We start from the raw sequence: 27644 nt of genomic DNA, 5'->3' as shown, positions 1-27644 counted from the left end.
ACTTCACCGCAGGAGAGTACTAAAATGCTCAAAGAAAGGTCCCTGGAAAACTTCAACAGATAAGGAGTAAAAGCAGGAAAATGATACTAAGACAGAGTGCCCAAAGAGATAGAAGTAATACATTCACAGAGTCAGCTAATCTCTAATTCAAGAGAAAAAGAGATTTAAGGGGTTATAGACCACACTTTCAAATGTCCCAGTGGAATCATTAACCATAAAGTAAGTTTGCCAAAATACTACTTAGATAATACCTTTATTCATTTTAAGTTACCTTCAATTGTATATTCACATTTCTACAATTGGTTAAGTCAAATCATTTTATTCTTGGTGTTACTGTTAATGAAGCAATACATTTTTATCTGAATTTAATCATTAAATGACTTAATATTTAGAATGATACCTGGAAAGGTATTCACCAAATGGTTAACAGAAAGTGTGTGTGTGTTGTTGTTGTTGTTGTTTTGGTTGTTTGCCCTTGTTATTCTGACATGTAGTATTGATTTTTAACATGTATGTGTTTCTCAAAGTACCTCTGATATGTATATATATATTACAAAGAAAAAAATTGAGAAAGTGTTTTATAAAAATAGGAAATATAGCATTTAAGAGGTTCTTTTATAATATAAACACAAATTCAATATAAAAATAATGTTTTGTGACTGTCTTAATTATAGGAAGTGTTGAGTAGTTTAGTATTCAACACCAGATCTTAGGTATTCTAGATGCTATGCAATTACTTAAAATCCTATATAATAAAAGGCTAATATGCCAAAACACTGAACGGTGGAACAACCAGTTACTATGACATGCACTGACCACCAGGGGGCAGACACTCAACACAGGAGCTGCCCCCTGGTGGTCAGTGTGCTCCCACAGGGGGCGTGCCACTCAGTAAGAAGCCAGGCTCATGGCTGGCGAGCGCAGTGGCGGTGGCAGGAGCCTCTCCCGCCTCCGTAGCAGCACTAAGGATGTCCGACTCGCCTTAGGACTGCTCCCCTGAGGGCTCCTGAACTAAAAGAGGGCACAGGCAGGGCTGAGGGATCCTCTCACCACCCCCTACTCGCCCCACCAAGTGCACAGATTTTGTGCACTGGGCCTCTAGTTGAAATATAATTAACTTGCAATGAAATGCACATATCTTAATTGTTTAATTGAATAACTTTCAATAAATCCATGAATCTATTAAACCAACACCTCAGTCTAACTACTGAACATTACCAAGTCCCTAGAAAGTTCTCTTAAGTCATTATCACAATCACTATGATTATAGATTAGTTTTGTTTTGTTTTTTTCTGTACCTGGATTTAGATAATTGAAAGTACTCTGGCCCTGACTGGTTTGGCCCCGTGGATAGACCATCGGCCTGCGGACTCAAGGGTCCCAGGTTTGATTCCAGTCAAGGGCATGTACCTTGGTTGAATTTGGTGATATACCCAGTAGAAAGTGTGCAGGAGGCAGCTGATCGATGTTTCTCTCTCATCGATATTTCTAACTCTCTATCCCTCTCCCTTTCTCTCTGTAAAAAATCAATAAAATATATTTTTAAAAAATTTACTTAAAAGAAAGTACTCTGTACTCTTTTGTGTCTGGCTTCATTTGCTTATATAATATTTTGAGATCCTTCCCTGTTTGTGAGTGTTCAGCAGTTTATTTTTTAAACTTTAGAGTATATGGTATGGTTATCTTTTCTTTTGTTGATGCATATTTTAAGTTGTTCCCAAATTTTGGCTACTATCTATAAAGCTACTATAAGCTTTCTTGTATAAGAATTTGTGTGGATATGTTTTCATCTATTTTGAGTAAGTACCCTAAGTTGAATTGCTGGATTATATGGTAGCTATTTATTCAATTTTATAAGAAAAACTTGCAGTCAATTCTCCAAGCACTTTACAAGTTTACATTCCTAAAAGCAATATTTGAGTTACCTGAATTCTTACTAGCATTGGTGTTGTCAGTTATTTTTGTTTGTCATTCTACTGGTTGTAAAGTGGTATTATATTGTGATTTAAATATACACACACACACACTGAGTGGCCAGATTATTATGACCACCTGAGGTTTGTAGACAAATTAGCCGTACACTGCATCGTATGGGATATGGAAGCCAAAGGCCTGTTCGAACACCTTTGCTGTCTGCAGTTACCATGATAAAACGTCTCCAGTTCGCACAGGAACACAAGGATTGGACAGTCAAGCATTGGAAAAAGTCATGTGGTCCAATGAATCACGTTTCTAGTTGCATCATGCAAATGGCAGAGTGAGAATTTGGCGGAAATAGCATGAAAGCATGCACCCCACATGCATGAGTACAACCCTTCAAGCTGGTGGGGGCAGTGTTATGGTTTGGGGCTTGTTTTCCTGGCATGATTTGGGCCCTTTAATTCATGTGGAACAACATCTGAATAGCACAGCATACCTAAGTATCATTGCTAATCAAGTTCATCCTATCATGTTGATGGCGTATCCCAATGGAGATGGCATCTTCCAAGGAGACAACGTGCCATGCCCCGGTGCTCGTATTGTGCAGGAGTGGTTTCAAGAATACGAGGGAGACTTTACCTTGCTTAGGTGGCCCCCCGCAATCACCAGATCTCAATCCAATTGAGCATTTGTGAGACGAAGTTAAAAGAGCCATCAGGCAGCTGGTACCACAACCATCCAATCTCAAAGAACTGGACAGTGCTATTCATCAGGCATGGTGTCAGATTCCTCGCATCACCTTTCAACATCTCGTGGAGTTAATGCCAAGAAGAATTGCTGCAGTAGTGAAGGCAAAGGGTGGCCCAACAAAGTACTGATGGGGTAGTCATAATAATCTGGCCACTCATAATAATATATATCCATGTTCAAAGGCTGTTAAATCGCATTGTTTACCCATATCTTCAGAAAAAAATCACTTCTACTGTCGTGGTAAACAACCTGCTTCCCTATTTATAATGGTCTGGCCCTCTAGCAACTTCAGTGTGAAATTATAGCTAATTTGCCTACAAACGTCAGGTGGTCATAATAATCTGGACACTCAGTATATATATATATATAGATTTCAGAGAGGAAGGGAGAGAGAAAGATAGAAACATCAGTGATGAGAGAGAATCACTGATCGGCTGCCTCGAACTGGGGATCGAGTCTGCAACCCAGGCATGTGCCCTAGACCAGAATCGAATCAGGGACCCTTCAGTGCACAGGCTAATCCTCTATCCACTGAGCCAAACTAGCTAAGGCTATATTGTGATTTTAATATTTATTTTCATGATGATTAATAATGCTGAACATCTTCTTGCGTGCTACTGACCATTTATAACTTTTGTTGGTAAAGTATCTAATCAAGTCTTTTGACCATTTGGAGATTGTTCAACTCTTCATTATTAATTTGTAGGAGTTCTTTATGTATCATGGATACAAGTTCTTTGTCTGATATATTTGACTATTTTTCCCCATTCTGTCCCTGATTACTTATTTTCTTAATGGCATCTTTTGATAATTGTAAACAATTTTAATTTTAATAAATTCCACCGTATCACTTTTTTCTTTAATAGTGTGTGCTTTTTGTGTTCTTAATCTTAATTTAATCTTAACTTAAAGTTATGAAGATATTCTCATGCTTTTGAGTTTTATGGTTCTGATTTTTATGTTTAGAATACTAATCCACCATAAATTAATTTTGGGAGAGCCTGCAATAGTTACTTTTCTCTACATGAATATTGGGTTGTTCCATAATCATTTGCCAAAAACACTGTCCTTTTTCTATTGAATTTTCTCAACATTGTTTATGAACATAGTTAAATATATATATATGGACAACACTGAGATATTTGCTTACCAATATACCAATATCAATACTCTCTTGATTATTGTAGCTTTATAGCAAGCCTTAGATACAGGTAATATAATTTATAATTATTCTTTGTATAAAATGCATATAAAAGGAATTCATGCTTTTTTTTTATGATCATGGCTATTCTAGATTACTGTCACCTCTATATAAATTTCAGAATCATCTTGTCTGTTTCCTCAAAGGAGCCTACTAGAATTTTGATAAGGAATATAGTAGAATCTATGTATTGGTTTAGAGAGAATGGATATGCTATTATTATAGAACTAGAGGCCCGGTGCACAAAAATTTGTGCACTGGGGGGGCTGAGGGGGGGGTCCCTCAGCCTGGCCTGTGTCCTCTCGCAGTCTGGGACCCCTCAGGAGATAACGACCTGCTGGCTTAGGCCTGCTCCCGGGTAGCAGAGGGCAGGCCCAATCCCTAGGTGCAGCCCCTGGTCATGCACAGAGCAGGGCCAATCAGGGTGTTGGGGTGCTACCCCTGTCACGCACAGAGTAGGGCCGATAGGGGAGTTAGGGCACCGCCCCCTGTCACCCACAGAGCAGGGCCAATCAGGGGGTTGGGGCGCTGCCACTATCACACTCAGGGCAGGGCCGATGGGGAGGTTATGGCTCTACCCCGTCACAGACAGAGCAGGGCCTGTGGGGGGGGGGGGGAAGGTTGTGGCCCCGCCCCTTGTCACACACAGAGCCGCAGGGCGATCAGGGGATTTGGGCGCTACCTCCTGTCATGTTGATCAGGGTGCTGGGAGGCATATTACCCTTTTACTATATAGGATAGAGGCCTGGGGGCCGGCTGGTTTGCCCTGAAGGGTGTCCTGGATCAGGGTGGGGGTCCCCACTGGGGTGCCTGGCCAGCCTGGATGAGGGGATGATGGCTGTTTGCAGCTGGTCACACACCCTTCAGGGTGGGGGTCCCCACTGGGGTGCCTGGCCAGCCTGGGTGAGGGGCTGAGGGCTGCTTTCAGGCTGGCGGTTGTTGACTGAAGCTCCCAACCCCTCCTTTTTTTCTCTCTTTTTTTAAAATTTTATTCTGGGCCAGCTTTAGCTCTGGCTCTAGCTCTGAGGCTTCCGCTGCTGAAAGAAGGTATCTGATTTGTTTCGGTTCTATAATCAAAACAATGTATAACTTCAGCTCTGAGATCCCGGCCGGCTATATTTGTTACAAAGTTTCAAACTGTCAGCTCAGAGGCCTGCAAGGCAGGCGGGGAACATTGGAGTCCGCAGTCACTGGAGCAAGCAAGCCTCATGTTCGCTTCCAGCTGCCTGGCTGCCGGCCGCCATCTTGGCTGACAGTTAATTTGCATAAGGATATGCTGATTAGCCAATGAGAAGGGTAGCGGTTGTACGCTAATTACCATGTTTCTCTTTTATTAGTGTAGATTTTTCAATTCAATAATATGGCTTATCTATGCTATTATTTAAGCCTTTAATCTAATTTACAATTTAATTTTCACGGTTGTCTTAAATTTAGAAGTCTTACTTATCTTTCAATACAGTCCATTTTTACTCATCATATATTTCTTTGTGCTACTATTAAAGCATATTTAAAAATTATTCTAATTGTTTAATGTTGAAATATATGCATTTACCTTGTACCCTGTGAACTTCCTAAATTCATGTATTATTTATGATAATTTGTAAATTACTTTAGATTTTCTATGTATAAATCATGATATCTGTGATAAATGAGAATTTGTCTTAATATTTTATTTCTAATTCTTTTCAAATTCTAAGTAGAAAAAAATACCCTTCTATTGTATAGCCTGTGGGAAAATTATTTAATATCTCACAATTAAGATATTACTTAACTATTTTCACATATGTCTTTCATCAGAATAAGAAAGTTTCTATTTTAAATTTGCTGAAGTAAATTATATATTACAGAAATGCTGATTCTTTAAGTGTTGAGTTATAAATGGTCTTTTTCTTTAACATTTTAACTGGGGTTATTATATTGATTTTTGTTGAATTTGGGGGATAAACCCACTGAGTTATGATCTTATTAAATTTATATATCACTTGATCCAATTTATAATATTTTGTTAAGTGTTTTTATGCTTATATATATGAGACATATTAGCTTATTATTTTCTTTTCTTGTAATATCTTTGGCAAATTCTAGTGTCAGGGTTACCTTAGCCTCATAACGTAAGTTGGGAAGAACAGTTATTTTTGAAGTTAATAACCAAAGTAATGATGGTTAATTAAATAAATCCTTTGTGAAAAGTCCCTTTGTGAAAACTTTTATAATTTTAATTCACAACGTTTCAGAACTACTCCAGTGAACAAGTAAACTTTTTTTTTTCAAAATGCAAGGTTGATATTAAGTGATTCCACATTAACAAGCTGCAATTACAAAGGGTGCATCTTCACGTTAACCTCTGAATATGTGGGTGGCCGGCTGCCTTCACAGTGAAAATCTTATTAGGCAAAATAGAATATTCTGATTTTTAAAACTCACTTGGAATTGCAGATTTGTCAGTGCTTAAGAGATTCAGATACTTGTGGCAAGTATGCTCCAAAGTCAGCAAACGTAGACCATACGAGCAACAAATGTGGCCCTCTAGAGTTAATTTGTAAGGAGACCTCCCAAATCTCGCTATCCAAGAGATGAGAGGGAAATGACAGCTCTCTTCAACAGGAGAAAGTTCACTTTAAGGAGTTGTTCAAAGGCTTATCTAGAATGTGGACTGTTTTTATCATCTACATACCAGAGATACTATAACATTAGAGAAAACATTAAAACTGCTCTTTGAGCCAGAAACTGCCCAATACTGTGAGTTAATTACTTAAAATAATAATGGGAGCACATTTGAGGCCTTTAAACAGAAAAATGCATTCAGGAACATGGTCTGCTCTGTTTTATTTCTTTTAAAAATGAAATGTATTAGCAATGACAGATGAAACAGGGCCTGCAGGAGATGTGCCAGAGGTGTGGTGACAGCATGGTATTCACAATGGATGTATTGGTGTACCTCAGGCATCTGTTTTTTATACTCCACATTTTAAAAGCTAGTAATACAGCATCATTCTTTACATTTTCCTAGATTATAAGGTGAATGTATTCCTCCAAAACTTTGAGGTGAAACAGCCGTTTATATAAATGGAATGTCCAAATTTTAAGTAAGGGACATTTGCAGCAAGGACTGAATCATTTCTATTAGCGGGAACAAATGTATTATGGTTCTTCCCCCTCCCCCCCCCCCCCCATTTCTTTAATACCATATACATTGGCTGGTTTACTAAGAAACATACATATTGAATTATACTCCTGCTTATAACACTCAGTTGCTTCTCACACAGTAGGACTTTCAGACTTAACCCAGATTAGCTATATTTTGTGTAGTGCACAAAAGCTACAAAGAATTAAGAGTTCAGCATCACATAATTAGGATGATGGGATGAGACAATTCCTAACTAATAATCTGCGTTAACTCATAATGTTAGGTAACATGGCTGTTATCCAGAATTTCAGCATGGGAAGAATAAAAGAGATTTACTTAAGAAATAACTGAAAATCAGAGAGTCCTCAGAAAAGAACAAATGTTACTGACCAGCAGAGAAAATGCGTTAGAGATAAAAGGGAAAAGATGAGGAATGTCTCTGGGATGTAACACATAGAAAAATTATATTATATTCTTTTCCTTCCTTTCAATGTTATATGGTATGAGTAATAAATTTCAAGATATCCCCGGAGACAAACTGAGGTCTTAGAGGGATTTGATCTGAAGATTCCAAAGTAGATACTTGGAAATGTATAACAAGAAGCCACCAGGTCCCAAGAGCCAAGTGAGCAAACGATGTACATGTACAAATTAAAATCAAGGGAGCCAAAGACATGTTAATCTCTAGATGAACATATCGACTTGATATTCATTATTTAGTGTGTCCACATAATAATTAAATATTGGTAGCATGAACACAGTATCTAAGTATGTCTTTAACATTTCAGATATTCTTAAAATTTCCAATATGGTATAAAATGTAAATGTAGTCTATTTATGGTAAAACAACTAGCATAAGAGCACATTTCCCAAAAAAGTTTAATTGTGGGCTTTAAAAATACCTAGAAGTTCTTCAAGTACGCAAATCCACAATAAAACTCAATCAATATTTTTTGAAAAAATATGAAAAATTTTAAAACATTTGAAATAGTCTTTAATTGCATTATAATTACTTTGCTTAAAGTACTGCAATATAGAAGCACTATATATTGCTTAAAGGACTGCAATATAAAGGCACTATATTCTTTTTAAAAAAAAATACATTTTATTGATTTTTTACAGAGAGGAAGGGAGAGGGATAGTTAGAAACATCGATCAGCTGCCTCCTGCACACTCCCCCCTGGGGATGTGCCCGCAACCAAGGTACATGCCCTTGACCGGAATTGAACCCGGGACCCTTGAGTCTGCAGGCTGACACTCTATCCACTGAGCCAAACTGGTTAGGGTGAAAGGGCCCGCGGGGCTCGGCGCGCCGGGGCGCCACGATAGGACGGGAACCAGGGCAGGGCGTCCGAGGGATGCGCCTGCCGCCTCGTCCTCCGGCAGCGCCACTAGGATGGTGGCTGCGCCACTAGGATGGCGGCCACGGCGGGGGCAAACTAGAGCCTCCCGGGCGCTCTGGCCGGACCGGGACCCGGCGCCCATGCACCCCGTGTTGCCGGCTGCCACGCAGTGCCGCCGCAGGGGCCCCGAGGCCCGCTGGGCGGGCGCCCCCAGGCCCGGACCCCAACGGCCTGGTGCCCCCCGGAGCCGGTGGCCCTGTGCTGGGCCCATCCGGAGCCGCCCCTGGGGAGCCGGGCGAGGTGGACAAGTTCAAGGCGAAGTTCCTGACCACCTGGAACAATGTCAAGTACAGTTGGACAGTCAAAAGCTGGACCAGCTTCAGCAAGATTTCCAGCGTCCACCTCTGTGGCCGCTGAAAGGGCGAGATCTCAAACCTGCGGACACATGGCCCTCGCCTTTCCCCACATTCTCAGTGAAGGGGCGGGGACTGCACCCTCCATCTTACCCTGGGTCCTCCATTTTTGGGCAGGGCCATGTGCTCGGCAAAGGCTTCTTCCACACCGAGGATTTCTCTGGACTAACCAATGATAATCAAGGGAAGTGCACGCCAACACTATGACCACATCCTGTGTAATGGGACACCGACTTGCGCCTGGCCAATCGACGGGGCCCACAGTCCCCTCTCCCGCCCTTACTCCACCCCCCTATAAAACTCCTGGTCCCATCAGGCTTCTCCCTCTCTGCCACTTGCTGCTGCGTCAGTAAGGAGGGTAGGGGAGCCAAGCCCGGGTTTGAAATAAAGGACTCTTTGCTTTTGCATCGGACTGGCTGGCTCCCTGGTGGGCTCTTGGGAATCTTGAAATCTGGGCATAACATAAGGCACTATATTCTTATTTAAGAAAGATCAGGTTGAGTGATTTATTTTCTTTTTATCTACCATGTATCTAATAATCAGAGCAGGGACATTGTATATTTCAGGTGAGATTATTGGGAAATAGTGTCTAAGTTGAATGAATTTGAAAAATAAATAAGTAAAAGTTATATTTCATATGTATAAAGATATATCATAATTTTACAAATTGCAACTTTTAAAATATATATATTTTATCTATTTCACAGAGAGGAAGGGAGAGGGATAGAGAGTTAGAAACAATGATGAGAGAGAAACATCAATCAGCTGCCTCCTGCACATCCCCTACTGGGTATGAAGCCCACAACCCAGGTACATGCCCTTGACCTGAATGGAACCTAGGGCCCTTTAGTGCTCAGGCCAAAGCTTCATCCACTGAGCCGAACCAGTTAGGGCTAAAAGTTGCAACTTTTATTTTCCAATCTGAATATAAACCAGTGAGTTTTTTGGCACTACACCAATCTTCATTTAAGAGGGAAAATCAATGTTTTACCCTCTAAATTTCAAAGTAAACTCTCTCTTTGTTTGGCTTTGGGTGGAACATACTCTTTGTAATAACTTTATCTTAGTTCATCCAAACCCAGCCAAAAGCCTAAAGAAAAACTACTTGAAAGGAAAAATTTGAGATTTAAAAACAAATTCTCTAATTTAAAAATAAATATAAAGCAATTTCAATTTTCAACAACCAATTAATTAAGGTTATGAAGGTGAATGCCATGAAGCAAAATCACTCATAAATATTATCTACTAAAAACGTGTGAAGAAAATAATTTAATAAAATTTGGGAACTTCAGACACTTATGCCAATCTCCATCTCACTGTGAATTTGAGATATTTTAGTAACACATCTATAACATAGTTATTTCTACAAAACCTTATAATTTTATTTGTTGGCAAACTACATCTATATTAGAATTTTAAAAATATTTGTGAGGTTCTCTATCATCCCTAATTTTTTTTTCAAAAGTGACATTTAATAGTTCAAACTTATGAGACCAAATTTTGCCCCAAAGTCATTACCTAAAGGCCCATATATATATAAAAAAAACAACAACAAAATCTCTTTTTCAGGTATTCAATTGAATAACATTTAAAAAGAGAGAGAGAGGTTATCATTCATTGAATTTCTAGTATGTATCCATTGCTATCCTTAGTACCACCATATTTTTCATATATTGTTTTGAGACAGGTATTGTTAGCCCTACTTACAATTCTCAGAGATTTAAATAATTTGCAAAAGATCAAATATTAATAAATTCTGTGAACTCAACTTATCTCACTTTTTTTAAACTCTGAATTTTATTGTCTTCCAATTGGAATAATGACTTCTAATTTAACCACTTAAAATATGAAAAGCATTGGGTCTATCATTTTCACTATATGTATTTATTAATAATAATGACTATAATAACAAAAAACTAATATGCATTGAGTATATGTTATATCCTAGGAACCATAGTAAGTACATTTTATGAGTTATGCATTTAATCATTACACAAAATTCATGACATATTTTATATATGAGAAAACTGAGACCTTAGATATAACAGCCAAAAGACACAGTTCATAAATGATAGAGCACGAATTTGAGCACAGCTTATTCTGTTTCAGGAGTCTGCATGAGTGCCCCGCTGCTAATTGACAATGTCTGTGCTTTGCCTGTTGCTTTCACATGCCTAAGACATCTTTCTGAGCCTGACGAGGCCAGCTTCAATGACATCCAAGCACATCTATTCATGACAATGAAAATAAAATCAAGTAATTTTGTACTAATTACTGATGAATGAAAAAGGAAAAATAAGATAGCATGTTTTTTAGTTGAGAAACTTTAAACTTTTGGATGAATTACAACAGAGACAATCAATGTCGCCTTTGAAAAAATAAGCAGATCAGTCATGTATGAACTTGTACAGTTTTATCACTTTTATATATCTAGATAATCAAATAAAGGATTGATTGGGTTTGGGGGAATTCCTTTAAACTATCTGCTATCTTTCAATTTGATCCCTCTCAATCTGAGTCGGAGAGAGAGAGAAAGAGAGAAGGAAAAGTGAGAAAGCCAACGTTAAGATTGAAGAAAAAATACCCTGGCCTATAGCCCATGCTAATGGTAGATGTAGCTCAGGAAAATTATTTCTTAGCTGTTAGTGACCATGGTGAAAATTTACAAGAATGTAAATTGAGATTCTTAGTTTCTCTCATAAACTGTAAATAAAGATAGAGTTGATTTTTTGGTCACATTGAACGTTGTTTAATTTTCTTTTAAAAATAGTAATTTATTTTTAGAATAAATAATTTATTTCATAGATATTTATAAATCTTTATAAGCACCACTAATTTAAGCTATGTTTTTAGCTTTATTATGTCCAATATGGATGTAAATATATTCATATGTAAAAAAATATCAGAACTTGATTTTTAAGTATCAACTGATAATTTATGCAAAGTACTTTGAATGTACACTTCTTAATTTCATAACTACTATGAGTGTATATTGTTCATAAAAATATATATGATGGCTTATATTTATTGAGTCTTCACTGTGTTAACTCTTTGTTACCAACTTAACAAACTTTTTCTTAATTAATTTTCATCATAATTCTGATATATAAACTGTTTCAAGGTAAAGCAGGTAATATTAATGTTAATTATAGTTTTTTTTATTTCATCCAATGTATCTATCTGAAATATTATCAATTAAACATATATTCAATATTTAATAATATTAATGGTATTATATATTCTTTTTTATACTAAATATCCTCAAATTGTGCATTTCACACTTACAGCACATTGCAGTTTGGACTAGCCACATTTCAAGTGTCTAACAATCACATGTGCCCAGTGGTTACTGCATTGGACAATGCAGACTATGGAGGTGAGAAAACCAAGGCTGATAAAACTTGAGAAATTTATCCAAGATCACACACTAAGAAACAGAGGTTGACCTTAGGTGATTCTAAAGCCCGTGGAGATTAACCACTAAGTGTAACATATTACCTCCTCCTCAAGATGATGAAATCCTTATATTGTAATGATCTGGCTTAAAGTAAGTGGCTGTGTTTTAATCATATCAGCATATATCTGATTAACTGGTAGCATCAGAATACTATTTGCACAATTGACTGAAGACCATTTTCAAAATAATTCAGCCAAAGGGAAGAGAGTTAATTATGGTAAGATCCAATGAATACTAAAACCCTAAAACTTGGAGAGAGAAAGGGTTTTGTATGCAACTTAATGTCTGGTTTTGTATTTTTCTATGGACACAAAACCCATAGAGTTATATTGAAAAAAAATATATGTATATCTCCTAGATTTTGTGATAAACATTTTACTATACTTGCTTTCTTACATATCTATCAATCTAGCAATTCTTCTAGCTATTAATCCATTATTTTTGTTTTATCTCAAAGTTATAAGCATCAGTTCACTTTAGCCTATCTATATGCATATTATTAACCAGAGTTTAGTATTTGTCTATGGTTTATTTTTAGGTAAAATTTACATAAATGAAATGCACAAATAAATGTATCATTTGATAAATTTTGACAAATACATGCAATTGCGAAACTCAAACTCCCATCAAGATCCAGACCCTTCCTACACTCTAGGAAGTCTCCTCTTGCCTCCTCATAGTAAATCTAAACTTTCAGTCCCATAAAGGCAACAATTCTAATTATTTTCAGCAGAAATTAGTTTTTCCTGTTCTCTAACTTCATGTAAAGGGAATCACATATCATGTGTTCTTTTGTGAAAGACTTTGTTCATTCAGCTGAATATTGTATGTTTCAGTAGCTCTGTTACCATTTTATTGCAGAGTTCTGCTGGATCTGTTTGATTTTGGTCACTCTTGTATCTTCAACTAGTTTTTGAAAAATATTTTGTCCACATTTTATGATTATTATCTGTTGGAAAGTTTGATAAGAATTTAGATTTCCATTTCTATATGTATCATTGCATTTATGTACCATTTTACATATAATCACTACTTCATGCTATACAGTATATGATGGGGAAATTTTGTTTGTTTCCCTAATAGGTGTGCTGAGTTTAACTGAGTACGGTTCAAAGATTTGGTTGATTTCATTCTCTTATCTGGTCATCTGTGCCTTTAAAACCATGCTATATATTCTATGAAAAACTCCATGCTCCAAAAACTTAGTAAGCTTATGACTTTATACTTCCTTAAGAAAATGCTAAAACTAGTTGCTTTCTATGAGGCTATTCTGATATATATATACATAGATAATCTCTTCTTAGTTTTAATTTCCATGATAATAATTAATCTTTAAATATTTCTGACCAATTTCCCAACCTTTATTTCCCAATATATGACTGATTAATGGCCCCATTTCTTTGTGCCTCTCTATAACTACATCCTCTTACACTTACTCTGGGCCTGGGCACATGACTTTCTTGAGGTGATGGGACTGAAGTTAATGTAATGCAATCAGCGTCTCAAAAAACATTTGTGCATTTTTTCTTCTCTGTTGAACAATTTGACTTGCTTGTTCTTATACCTGTGTCACATCATGAGACCATGCTCAGGCTAATCTGCTTGAGATGTGAGAGTTTCATGGAGCAGAAGCAAACCATGTGCATTGTACTCGTCATTCCAACAGTTTAGATAACATCATCCTATACGAATCAATAGACAATCCAATCCCAGACATATAAAGCTATCCAATTGTGACCAAAAGAATCCCAAGCTGAGCTCATATATATTGCCTTCATTTGATGAGCTAAATAAATGTTTTATTGCTTTGAGCCACTGAGTTTCAGGATTTTTTGTTACACAGTTTTATTATGGCAATAAATAACTGATACACCATGAAAGAAAAGTGAGTTATCTGGTTTGTGATGATTGCCATTAGTCATGTTTGTGTATTAAGGAAGGTAATGAATAGAACATCTTATCTTCAAATATGTGATTGGTTTCTTATTTGTTTATTTGTTTTGCTTTTTGCTTATTTAATTAGAGTGGTAGGAAGCTGTACGTTGGGATTATTCCAAGGCTTAGGAGGTTTATATTCACTGCCACACTAAACTGCATATTTCAATTTGGCCTTTTTCAATAACAACGTTTCCTTTCTCCACCTGATAACTCTTGCCTTCTATTTCATTTGGTCCAAACCCAAGGAAAGCAAGAGTAGAGCTACAGAGATGACTCTCTCAATATCCCAAGAAATGAACCAATTGAATCTGAGCAAAAATTTAACTCCAATTGTCAATATTATGGAAAAGAATAAGTAGCAGTGTAAAAGAAGAGGACCATAGTGCTGTATACAAACAAACTGCTTACTTTGGCTCCAGAAGACCAGAAACCAAAGGGCAGGACTCTAGAGTCCGGTTTAGTGCTCACGTTTTACAATAAGGAAACTGAAACCAGATGTGCTTCTGTGACCTGTCTAATGTAACAGTGAGTTCAGTGCAAAAGCTGAGAACAGAACTATAATTAGATGGTATCCATGTTCTAGAAAACCAGTGAAGTATTATGGAAAGAGAATAAAATCTGATGGCAGAAGACCTGGATTTTAGTCCTCTTACTTTACATGTGGTTGGGAGTTAGTCACTGGAACTCTTTTTTTGCCTCAGCTTTTTCATATGTAAAATATGAATAATATTATCAGTCATGACTATCTTAAATATTTGCATGAGAATTACTTAAATAATAATGCATCATGCTCTGTGAATTTAATTCATTTTAACAAATATTTATTATGAGTCAATTATATGTTAGGCATTATGCTACTTGTTGAGAATACAAAAATGGTCTCAGGGAATTTGGAGCCCAAAGAGAGAGAAAGACAATAGATAATGTCTAATAATGCAAAGACAGAGATATACAAGGGAGTAGGGTACTGAGGAAGCATGAAAGGATTTAGCTCAAGTAGAATAATAAATGTAACTTGGTTCCAGTTAATTTATCATAAACGATAAAGTTGGTCAGGTGAAAATTACACAGGCAGGTCACTCATGCCAAGGTAACGAATAAGGCGACGAAGCACATCAGAATGTAAGTGTGAAACTCTACTGAATAAAATGTGTATTACTAAATTGTAAGAGAAGGATTGGTCAGAGGTGAAACTATCAGTAAATAAGGGTCAAGTAATGGATTTGGACATTAGAGATCCATTAATAATTTTTTAGCAAAAAAACTGTGGTTTGATTTATGTTTCAATTAGGATATTTTAGCTGCATTAGGAGGGACACCAACAATCTAGGAAAGAAAAGATAAAAATTTAAATGAAGGCGATATAGTAAGAATGAAAAGAAAGTGACAGATGAGAGAACTTGTATATTCAGTAAGTATTGATTATTTTTATTGCAGTAAATTGTTGCCCTGATTTTTTTCTCTTATAAAAATGTAGTGAGTACTGATGGCTCAAAGAACATGTTTTTCCTTGCATATTTATTACTAGTCAGTCCTACTCATGTGATCTGTTTATCTTAATGGAATACCCCCATACACTTTTTTTTCGGGGGGGGGGGGGGGGGGGCGGAGCTTGACTAGAGCCAAACATAATTGTTTCACTAATCTTTACACCAAAAGGAATGCTGACATCAGTAAACATTCATATTTATTTTAAATAGTAAGCCAGAAATGCAATATGTTAATATATCCCAGGCAACACAATAATACCAGAATTATTTCTAAAAAGAAAATTGATTTATTATATTTTTAAGATTTATTCCAGCAATAAAATAGTATTTCTCTACTTATGATGGCTTTTATACTTAAATTCTGTTTTAAGTGCCAAGAGCAGCAAATGTCCACAACCATATAACACTGATATTTATATGACATCTGCGGGAACACAAAGGGACATGATTGTTCCCACACATACAAAAAATCATCCTCTGTGCAGACAGCCAAGTAAGATTTCTCTTATGTGTGCAGACAACCCTATGGAGATTTCTTCTGCCCAAATATATATATATCCCTGAAGCTTCTGTAATGAAGCAAATATTTAATCATGAATAATTAGTTTATTTAAGTAAGCCACTCAGGTTTTTTATTAATAGAGAATAATCTCAGAAGGTATGACGATAATAACATCTTACAAGTGTTTTCAAAATGCTATGCTGGAAGCCTATTATTCCATAATATTAAGTGAGGTTAATTATCTCTTTGGAATGGAAAAAGAATATTTAAGTGAAGAAAGTACTTATTCATTCAAGTATTTGTCTTAATAAAGGACTGAAGTAGTTGGCCTAGAATTGGAAACCAAGTTCTTCTTAATGTAGTTCTGCTTTTAATGATATTGACTTGTCAACTCTCAATACTTTAATAAGAATTGTTTCATACAGTTCCAGAGAGTAAATGGATGGTATTTATGGATCTACTCAAGAACTGGAGTGCTGTCTGGACAAGTTTTTCTATGGCTTCCTTGCAACCATTATCAATAGGTCAAAATGAAGCCAAATAGGCTTTTTGAAATAACTATTTTCTCATCACTTTTCTGCATTCCTCATAAACTAGAAGCCTTCAAGACAGTCACATAATTTATTGGTGGTCTTTGTTAGAACTACAGAGTATACTTGGATTTGTCCAATCTGGCTCTGAACCTGGTTTCCTGTTCATTACAATTTTTTTTTCACATAATGTATTTATTTCAATATTTAGTTATAACTATAAAATTACTATCATAGGTAAGTTCACTTAGTGTACATATGAAGTTGAATTTATGATTACTAATAATTTGCATGACTGCTGTTGTAAGTACCAGTGAACTTCACAAACTATGCAGCTTTTAGAGAGAAAGAAAGACACACACATGTTTCAACCAAAAATTATTTGACTCAGTTATAGAGCTCCTCCAAGGAGCCAAGCCACAGCTGAATAAAAAAGTGTATGTTGGTGCTTGATAATCCACTAGCGCTCTCAGACACATTACAGATTGGGAAGCAGTTAAAAAGCTATGCGGCTGGTATTTTTAAATGAGGTGACTGCATTGTTTCTACAGAGGATAACATTTTGTTTTGTTTCTCCAAGGACATAAGAAGATAATTAACCACATTTCATAAGCCATACAATTTTATAAGTAGTAAATAAAGCAGATACTTCATAGAAATAATTCATGAAATGCAATGCTAAATTCCTCTATGTTGTTCTAAATTGGTACTTTCTCTTGATTAATAGAATATTCTCATGAGGTATAACCATAATAACATCTTACAAATGTTTTCAAAAATGCTTATGATTGTATAAGATATGGCGTCCTTATGGATGTGTAGAAAACTCACTTTACTTAAATTACATTTTGTTATTGTATTAAATTAAATCTACTAACCCTGTGCTTACCTTTAACAATATGGCTGGTAAGGATTCTTATGAAAGATATTACCTTTAAAAATGATAACTGTTCCCCAGCTGGTGTGGCTCAATTGTTGAGCATCAACCTATGAACCAGGAGGTCACAGTTTGATTCCCTGTCAGGACACATACCCAGGTTGCAGGCTCAATACCCAGTAGGGGGCCTGCAGGAGGTAGCCAATCAATGATTCTCTCTCTTATCATTGATGTGTTTTCTCTCTCCTCCCTTCCTCTCTGAAATCAATAAAAATATATTTTTTAAAAAATGATAACTGTTGTCTTGGCCGGTGTAGCTAAGTGGTTAGAGTGCTAGCCTGTGCACCAAAGGGTCAAGAATTTGATCAATTCCTGGTCAAAGTCACATACCTGGGTTTCAGGTTATATCCTTGGCCCCAGTCAGGGCACATGGGGTAGTCAATCAATCAATGTCTGTCTGTCTGTCTGTCTCTCTCTCTTTCTTTCCTTCCCCTAAGAATCAATAGAAACATTGACTCTCTCTAAAAATCAATAAAAAAATATCTTTGGGAGAAGATTAACAACAATAAAAAAATGATAATTGTTGATATAAAAGTATTAAAGCAAAATAGATAACAATGGAAATTTACCTAAAAGCTCACTATTTCTCTGAAGATTAGAATGTTCAATACCAATTTTCCAAAGAATCAGCCCATCCAGAAATAAGCAACTTTTGTTTTTTATTTATTCATTTATTTATGTATTTATTTTTAATTTTCTCAAACGATGAAACAACTTCTGAACTATGGATCTTATATATGGTTCCTGGGCCATGTCACAAAGCCCTGAGCTTATTTAAATTATACTGAGCTTTTTATATATTTTCTCAACTCAACAAATCACTTTGCTGCAAGTGAAAGAAAACTTGACCCAAACTGAGTTTAAAAAAAAGTGTGTGTATGAAGGGGTGGTGGTGGGAGAGGTGGTATTTATTTGCTCATTAATAATTTCCATTGCCACTGTAACAAAATCCCACAAATTGGATAGCTTCAAAAAATACAAGTTATTATCTTATAGTTATACAGGTTAGCCATTGGGTAAAGGTCTCACTGGGCTAAAATCAAAGTGTCATGGCTGCATTATTTTCTGGAGTCTCTAGAGAAAAATCTGTTCTCTATCTTCTCCAGAGTCTAAAGCTTGCCCAGGTTTTTTGGATCATGGATGCATTTCTTCGTCTTCAAAGCCAGCAATGTTACCACTTTCTGACCATTCTTCCACGGTCACATCTCCCTCTGTCGCTTCACTTCTGCGTCCTTCTTCTACTTTTAAGGACCCTTGCAACTACATTTGACCCACTAGATAATCCAATCTTTTTTTTAGAAAAAAAATAGAGAGAGTTAGAAACATCAATGATGAGAAAGAATTACTGATTGGCTGCTCCCTGCGTGCCCCACACTGGGGATGGAGCCGACAACCTGGGGAATGTGCCCTGACCGGGAATGAAACCATGACCTTCTGGTTCATAGGTGGACTCTCAACCACTGAGCCATGCCAGTACGGCATAATTCTCTGTTTTAATATTAGCTGCTTAACAGCCTTGATTTCATCTACAACCTTAATTTGCTCTTTAATCTAATGAATGTGTAGGTTCCAGGGACTAGGACCTGGACATGATTAGGGGGTATTATTCTGCCTACCACATTCATATTCCTAAAAAGCCTAATAAATAAATTTGTTTTAGGAGCAGCTTTATTCAGAACATCATGTAAATGATATTATCAGGACCATGTTTCCGTCTTAATCTCTTGGGCTCCCTCAGCTCTACATCTTTCATTTGCCAAGATGGGTGCAGCAGCTCCGTCCCACATCCTTTCTGGTTCTGTAGTGAAGAATGTGTCCATTTCTTTTAACCACAATAAAAGTATCACTTAATTGTCTTTGACTTTCATTGGCCTGACCTCAGTTCTGTTTCTGCCATTAATCTGATCACTGTTCCAGGGGGTAATGAGGCATCAGGAGTACAGTCAGCAGACATTCATGGACTGAGATTGAACAAGGGATAGGAACTCAAGTAGGGACTGGTGACTAATGTCAGAAGTAGGCTAATGAATGCATGGTGGCAAAACACATAGAATAAAAAACATCATCTACTGCACGAGTCTACATTTCTCTGACATCAACCAAGTGGAAGCAGTGAGAAGTATCCATCCCAAACAAGAAGACAAAGCTGAAAAACTGAAGCCAAACTCTGTCCTCATAGATGACAATTTGTGTGCCCATGTAATAAGGAATCTGAGTTCTTATGAAAACAAAACAAAAAAACACGGAAAACTACAAACACAAACTTAAACTGCTTCTCCAGTCTAACCTTTACCAGTGCCCAGCTGAACCCCTTGCTCCAGCCTAGACCTAAACCTAGACGCTTCACCTCACATATGTCATTGGTAGTCCCACCTCTCTAAGTTAGACATGCTTTTTCCACTGTTCCTGACTCTACAGCAGGGGTGTGGAATGTTTTTTTTTCTGCCAAGGGCCATTTGGATACTTATAACATCATTCGAGGGCCATACAAAATTATCAACTTAGAAATTAACCTAAATGTTTAATTAGCTCACCCTTAATGCCTTGGCAGGGCCAGGCCAAATGATTTCTGGGTCCTTCTACAGCTCGTGGGCCGGATGTTGCCCACCCCTGCTCTAGAGTTTCTTAACATCCCTGAACATCAGTTTCTACATGGTAACAATAATAGCAATTTTGAAAAAGAAAAACGGTTGATCTTAAAGTTGTTTTAAAAATTAATGCATTTAAAATTGATTATTATTTTTGTCTTTACTCTTTCTAGTGCTCACTTGGAACTTATGGTGTTTTGTATTTTAGTTATAGTTTCACTAAGTTTTTATGTTTTACCTACAATGTAAAATTTAGGTTTATTTGAGGATGAGTGGTTCTACTCTTTGTAATTCCCATAATACTTAGCAGCAATCTATCTATAACAAGCCTCTGCAGTTTACCTGGAAGCAGAGAACTAAATAAAAGCTGTAGAAATATGTCTAACACTCATGATGTAAAGTAGTTGTTAATACATAAATTACACATATGAGAGTAGTGTGGAAGCTATTACGTAAAAACCTATGAAAGACTCCTGAAGTGAGATGCCCCACTCACTATTTTTAAAGACATAATGTGCTAAACCATAAGGGCATGTAAGTTTTTCTTTTAACTAAGTGTTGCTTTAATCTTAAATATTTGAGATAATGACTATCCATTACCTTGAGACCAATGGCTGCCTGATAAATGCTCTTATGGAGATGTCTTTACCTCTTTTCTTGCCATGCATTTAAGATATATTGTACATTTAGCCTGGGACATTTATCAGGAAAAAAAGGTGAAATTTAAGACAATCAGCTTTAGATTTTGACTCGACTCTTGTTGGTGAAAACTAGCATAATGCTGCGTTTTTGCAATCCATCATTTAGAAGGAAAATGATAATACTACTTTACATATCTCAGTACTTTCCACTTAAAGGTCTTAAAGAGAAAAAGACAACCGGCAAATAAAAATTAATGAAACCCTCAAGTGCTCCTATGAGTTAGGTAAATATTGTTTTAGTCATTTAAACATCTGCAACCCAATGGCTTTGACAGTTTAGTGACTTACTCAAGGCAACAGACTAAAACGAAGGCAGAGCCAAACTCCAGTTTAGCAGCCCGGCTGCCAGGTTTCCACTGTGTTGTTTGTTGTCAGTTACAAAGCGAGACCCACGTTAAAAAAATGGAAGACACATGTAGTTTTAATTTAAATCAAATTTATCAGGGGCTTGACTGCCTCAGCTTTTAAAGCGTCCTTCCTTGTTCTGGATTTGTTCCACAGGTTTCTAAGATTCCAAGTTACTCTACTCTTTGGCTGCCATTTGTCTTTCCTGATTTCCTGCTAACCTCTGTGGATTCTTGAAAGCATGCCTATCTCTTCCCTTGTGTCCAATACAGATTCTTCTAGTGCAAAAGAATTTACATCAAATGGGGAGGAATTTTTTTTTCTTTTCTTTTTCTTTCTTTTTTGCCCTGATGCTCTCTGTATCTATTTTGGATGAGGGCTGTTGGGAGTTAAAATTGAGGAGTTGACAGGAAGTTCTCTACATTGTATACATCTTTCTCCTTCTTACAGCTCATGCCAATAAATATGTTTTTTTTTTTTCTTTTCTGTTAAATTTCCCTGCTGTGGTGTCCTGTTCTTCATCTCTGTTCTCAGGATGAACTTTCCACTACTGACATGATATACTGAGGTGTGCAGTACAGATGGGTTTAATGGAATTCCACAACTATGCATATTTTAAAGAAAATGAGAGAATTACATATGAACACACTTGAAAGTAGCGAAGATTCTGACAGGCAATAATTAGAACTTAACACAATGAAATCAAAGGGAGGAATACATATATAATCAGAAGTACAAATCTCATTGAAATGTAAACATGACTTTAAATAATGATGAAGGAAATGCTAGAAAATATATATCCCTGCTGCTATTGTACTTTAACTCATATAATCTATAACCACCTTTTTTTTCTACTCGGAGAAATACATCATTAAAAATCTTATTCATGGTAATAACCAACAAAGAATTATAGCTTCATTAACCTCTTTTTAAACACTAGAATTTTAATACATTTGTCAATATGTTTGATGCAACCCCTTCAGATTTTGCTGCTAAATAGATAGAAATCTCATCAGTGGCTACCGGGAAAGAGAAGGAAGCCAAAATCCAGAGGGCAGGGAATAAGTGGTTTATGTGACACCAAAGCTGACGTGCATGAAAAACAGCAGCACACAAAGCCAGTCCTCAAAGGGAGGTGACTTGTTTGGGTTTATCCTGGCCCAGTGTCCGTACTTTAAGGGCATTCTAAGGTGGTAGGTAGGAATTCTAAGATGTCATTTTTATAGTATCAAGACTAAGAGATGTGTGACAGTGTCCTCATTTAGGATAACTCATTTGGAGCAAAAGCCAAATGTGAATTGCTAAGCATAGAAAGTACAGTGCCCTATGCATTACTATTTATGATTGTGTCACAAATTACCATAAACTTATCAGCTTAAAACAGCACTATTATCTCATAGTTTTTTCGGTCAGAAGTATGGGGTTGACATTACTGGATTCTCTGTTCGGTCTTCACAAGACTGAAACAAGGTGTCATCTAGGCTGTGTTCTCATTTTGGAGCTCGGGGTCCACTTTCAAACACAGGTTGTTGGCAGATGTGAGTGCCTGGGGGCTGCAGAAGTGAGGACCAAGCTCCTGGAAAATGTGCATCATTCCTGGACACGTGGTGGTCTCAATGCTATGCCCCTGCTTTTTCGAAGTTAGCGGATGAGCGTTTCTGACTTTCAATTGCTGACTTCTTGAAGGTCTCAAATGATTAGGTCAGACAACCCCTCTTCTAAAGAACTTAAAGTCAACTGATTATGAACTTTAATCAAATCTTCAAAATTACACTTGCCATATAACAAAGCATAATCATGAGAGTGATATTCCATTATTTTCATCATGGAAAATTTGAGTTGCTCTTGCTGACATGAAACAAAACTCCACAATTTAAATAATTTTCTTCATTCTAGTACTGCTCAGTTCATTACTCTATGAATAGATAAATAGTCACATTAATATCATATATCCACCAAACAAACCCCACCTTTTATACAGGAAAAATTCAGATAGTCCCATAATTTGGTCCTGCATAGTACTTAATCAAAGATGTTCTTGTGCCCTAACCGGTTTGGCTCAGTGGATAGAGCGTCAGCCTGTGGATTCAACGGTCCCAGGTTTGATTCCTGTCAAGGGCATGTACCTTGGTTGCAGGCACATCCCCAGTAGGGAGTGTGCAGGAGGCAGTTGATCGATGTTTCTCTCTCATCGATGTTTCTAACGCTATCCCTCTCCCTTCCTTTCTGTAAAAAATCTTTTTTATTTAAAAAAAATAAAAAAGATGTCCTCATGAATATGTTTGGGATTGGTGTTGCCTACTATGCTAAAAGTTTTCTTTTCTGTAAGCTTACTTTTGAGGAGCCCTTTGTAACATACTTTTTGGCCTTGTATTCATCAATGATAAAAAACAAACGAACAAACAAAAACCACAAAGCCAACATTTTTTACTAGACATGGTATACACAAGATAGAACTTCCCTACAAACATAAGTAAACTAGCTAATAAAAAATAAAGGACATAAAAACTTAAAACTGTTTCAAACACATTTATCTGTCATGTAATTGCTCTTGAGACACTGTTCTAGGTCTTTTGAATATCATAGTTTTGCCCTCAAGCAAATTGTAAGCAAATAAAAGAGGATATATATAAAGATACATTATATGCAATGAAATATAGAGATAATGGATGCCATGAAGGAGTAGAAAATGAAATATCACAGTAATATCTTTAAATAGCTTGAAAGTACATATTTGGTTGATCTGAGTCAGAAAAGGGGTCTTGAACCAAGTATTGTGTCAGTGAAAATGGGGGATCCATATCAATGTTTTAAGGAAGATAGAATTAATTAAGCTTCAAAACTGAGTGATGTGTGGTGGTGGAAGAAAGAATAGGAAATAACATTAAATCTAAGATTTCAGGTCTTCCACATAATTTTTTTAAAAAAACCCACTATTATGTATTAACTAGAGGCCCAATGCATGAAAATTTGTGCACTCGCGGGGGGGGGGGGCGTCCTTCAGCCAGGCCTACGCCCTCTCACAGTCCTGGACCCCTTGGGGGATGTCCACCTGCCAGCTTAGGCTCACTCCCAGGGGGATTGGGCCTAAGTTGGCAGTCAGACATTCCTCTGGCAGCCTGGGAGCCCTCGGGGGATGTCCACCTGCCAGCTGAGGCCCGCTCCCCAGGGGATCAGGCCTCAGCTGGCAGTTAGACATCCCTCTGGCAGCCCAGGAGCCCTCACCGGGATCGGGCCTAAGCCGCAGTCAGACAGCCTTAGTGCTGCCAAGGAGGTGGGAGAGGCTCCCGCCACTACCACTGTGCTCATAGCCTTCAGCCAGGCTTGTGGCTGAGCAGAACTTCCCCTTTGTGAGCACACTGACCACCAGGGGACAGCTCCTGCATGAGCATCTGCCTCCTGGTGGTCAGTGCACATTATAGTGACTGGTCTTTCCCAGTCATTCTGCAGTTAGGGTCAATTTGCATATTACCCTTTTATTATATAGGATGTGAGTAAATGGATCAAGAGAGAGCCACGTTGAACAGGTATTGAGAGGATGCAGAGATTGGGCTAATGACTGCCCTACTAGAAGCCTTCTCTGATTCTGGAAGACAAAACTTCTCCCACTCTCCTGTGTTTCATCAGCACTATGATGCGCCTCAATCAAATCACTTATCACATGCTGCTAGAAATGGTTTCTGCATAACCAGTGACATGCTACAATAGCTTTTAGGGTTTTAGCAGATTGCAAAAGTGAAGTATGCACATTTCTTCCCAACCCCTAGTTTAGTGATTTCAAGTCGGTGGCTTGAAACCAATCATGGTGGGAACATTTAGACCATAAAAATTGGCAAATGCTTCTTATATGGCTTTCTCCTCCCCCTCCCCCCCAAAGGGCTGGTTATTAAACATCTGTCACTATATCTCTACTTGTAATTCCTTCTCAGACTATAAACTTTTCAAGGGCAAGGCCTGAGCTTTATCCCTATGTGTACTCTCCTTAAAGGATGGGAGTGTGGCATTTAGTGGTGGCGTTGGGTGTGGTTTCATTGAACTTCCATAAAAAATGTGTGTTGACTTAACAGACAATCAGAGAAAAATGCTCAGCACACCGTTGATAAAAATGGGTTGGAGTTCATTTTTTACAACATAACTGAGTTATGCATAAACTTGGTGATAAGTTTGAGAAAAGAAGAAAATAACACATATGTGGAATGTGTTATAAATTTGGTACAGCTATTAAACTTAAATGCCAACATTCTAGAGAAAAAAATAAGCTTTCAACAGGAATTTATTTTGTCTTATAATAATCTGGAACTGGAGTTACAAATGTATGGCTTATGGAATCGTCTAGAAAGCAGGACATGTGGGCTTTGCCTTAGCTCCACATTATTTTTAAAAAGGGAATCATATAATGTAGATATGCCTAATAGCACTGTAGATGAGGTTCGCCTTGGCTTCCCTCTTTAAAATCACACTATCTCCCCAGCCTTCTATGACACGTCATGGGAAGTAATATCAGCTTTTTATACACACACTCAGAACACATATTGATTACTACAGAGTAATCCCATTTGAAGAGGATAAAACCCATTTTACTTTGAATAAAAGAATAAACTCTTAAATGTGAAGTAAAGACACAGTGAGCAGGGTAAAGAATAATGGTGGCGGAGGCTTTCAATTGCTCCTAAAATCTGTCTACATATGGATGTCCACGTTTCATGTCAGTTCATAAGCCTGGGCATTTCTGGACATTCTGAAAAGTGCAAGGCCCCAAGTCATGCTTGCTCTTTGATACAACCAGTTCTAAAACAGCTTATTGTACAAAAAATAATTATGTTGGCCAAATATAAATTGAGCGCATCTGACGTAGCAACATGTTTTGTTCTTGTATTTACTTAAGTGATTTGTATTTACTTAAGTGATGTATTTTAAAGGCATAAAAATAAAATCATATTAATAATAAATTTAACTGGTCATCTTTAGTGAAAGACATATAATTATATGAGGTTCTGACTGTCTCACAAAATGAAGAACATATGGTGACTATAAATATGGTTAAATCTAAATCGGTGCCTTTCAGTGGAGCTTGGTGAAACAAATCAGGTTTCTCATCCGCTAACATCATCTGTGTGTTTCAAATCTATGTAAGTGGATTCATATTCAGTATTAGTGACAGCTTTTTACAAAATTACCTAATCCCCTAAATATGTGTCTTAAGAATTTTCCTGATGTTCTAGCAATAATTCAACCACTAAAATCTATTTGGAAATTATATATCATTTATATTATGTAATAGCATAAATTAAATGATCTTAGACATGTTTGTAACAATGTTTCCCACATTAAAATTTATAATACTTGACCCTCTTTTGAAATGTCTACATTTTTTGGTTCTATACTGATTATATGATTAAATGTTATAATTGCTTAATTTTGTGTTTTTAAACAGCCACAGATTTCCATATGTTCTCTCTACACAGAGCTCTTTAGAATTAAGTGTACAATCATAACTAAATTTATTACAAAAGAATAAAATGGCTGTAGTTTTTGAATAGTCACAACTGACTGATGTCTAGATCAACCAGTTTAAAGGGCTGGTTTAATTTAGATGTTGTTTTGTCTGACATTTTTCAGATATTCAGTGGTCTATTTCTTAACAGGTCTGTATTTTTTTAAGTCATCTTTAAGATGGAGGTATTTCCAGTCATTGCCTCATAATATTGTTGTAAGAATCAAAAGAGATAATGTAGGTAAATGGGCTATAACATATTCTCTATATTAATGGCTGCAAATTAAAATATATCCAATAGTTTTAACTTTAATTAACTTGTAAATTAAAAATCATAAAATATTACAAAGGTAACTAAAGACTACTGGTAATTTCTTGGCATGTACAATGTATTTATGAAAAGCCAACCATATATATCACTAGTATTCCTGGCTTTTGTTTTTTTTAAAAAATAGATTCACTTAAAGTGCAAAATTTGTATAGAAAGTCACTATATGATAAGTGTTTCCTACTGATTAACAGAAAAATTCATTTGAAATTTAAAGCCTTATCATTGAGTTCTAAAATAACAGATCCTGAAATATCAGAGCTTTTGGGACCTCTTATGGGCAGATATATACACAATTACCAGCAGGTGGCAGTGTGTATATAAAAGTGTTTCATACATAATTTTGCAAACTGCAGGTTACTAGTTCTTATTAACAAAGGGATGTGCATCCACTTAAAAGCTCTCTTTAGGGAGAATAAATGATAGACTCCTAATTGTTTTTTTAAATTCCTTGCTATTATCTTCCTTATGACTTCAAGAAAGAAGATATTGTTGTCATTTGTGACATGCATAAAGTCTTAAATCTAATCTAGGTCCAAATTTCCAGGGAGGTGAGAGTTACTGGCTGACCTTTGCATGA

The sequence above is a fragment of the Myotis yumanensis genome, unplaced genomic scaffold (genome assembly GCF_028538775.1).
Source record: "Myotis yumanensis isolate MYYU_CA2020_CCGP unplaced genomic scaffold, mMyoYum1.0.hap1 SCAF_9, whole genome shotgun sequence".
In the NCBI taxonomy this organism is placed as follows: domain Eukaryota; kingdom Metazoa; phylum Chordata; class Mammalia; order Chiroptera; family Vespertilionidae; genus Myotis; species Myotis yumanensis.
This window is presented reverse-complemented; position numbering follows the sequence as displayed.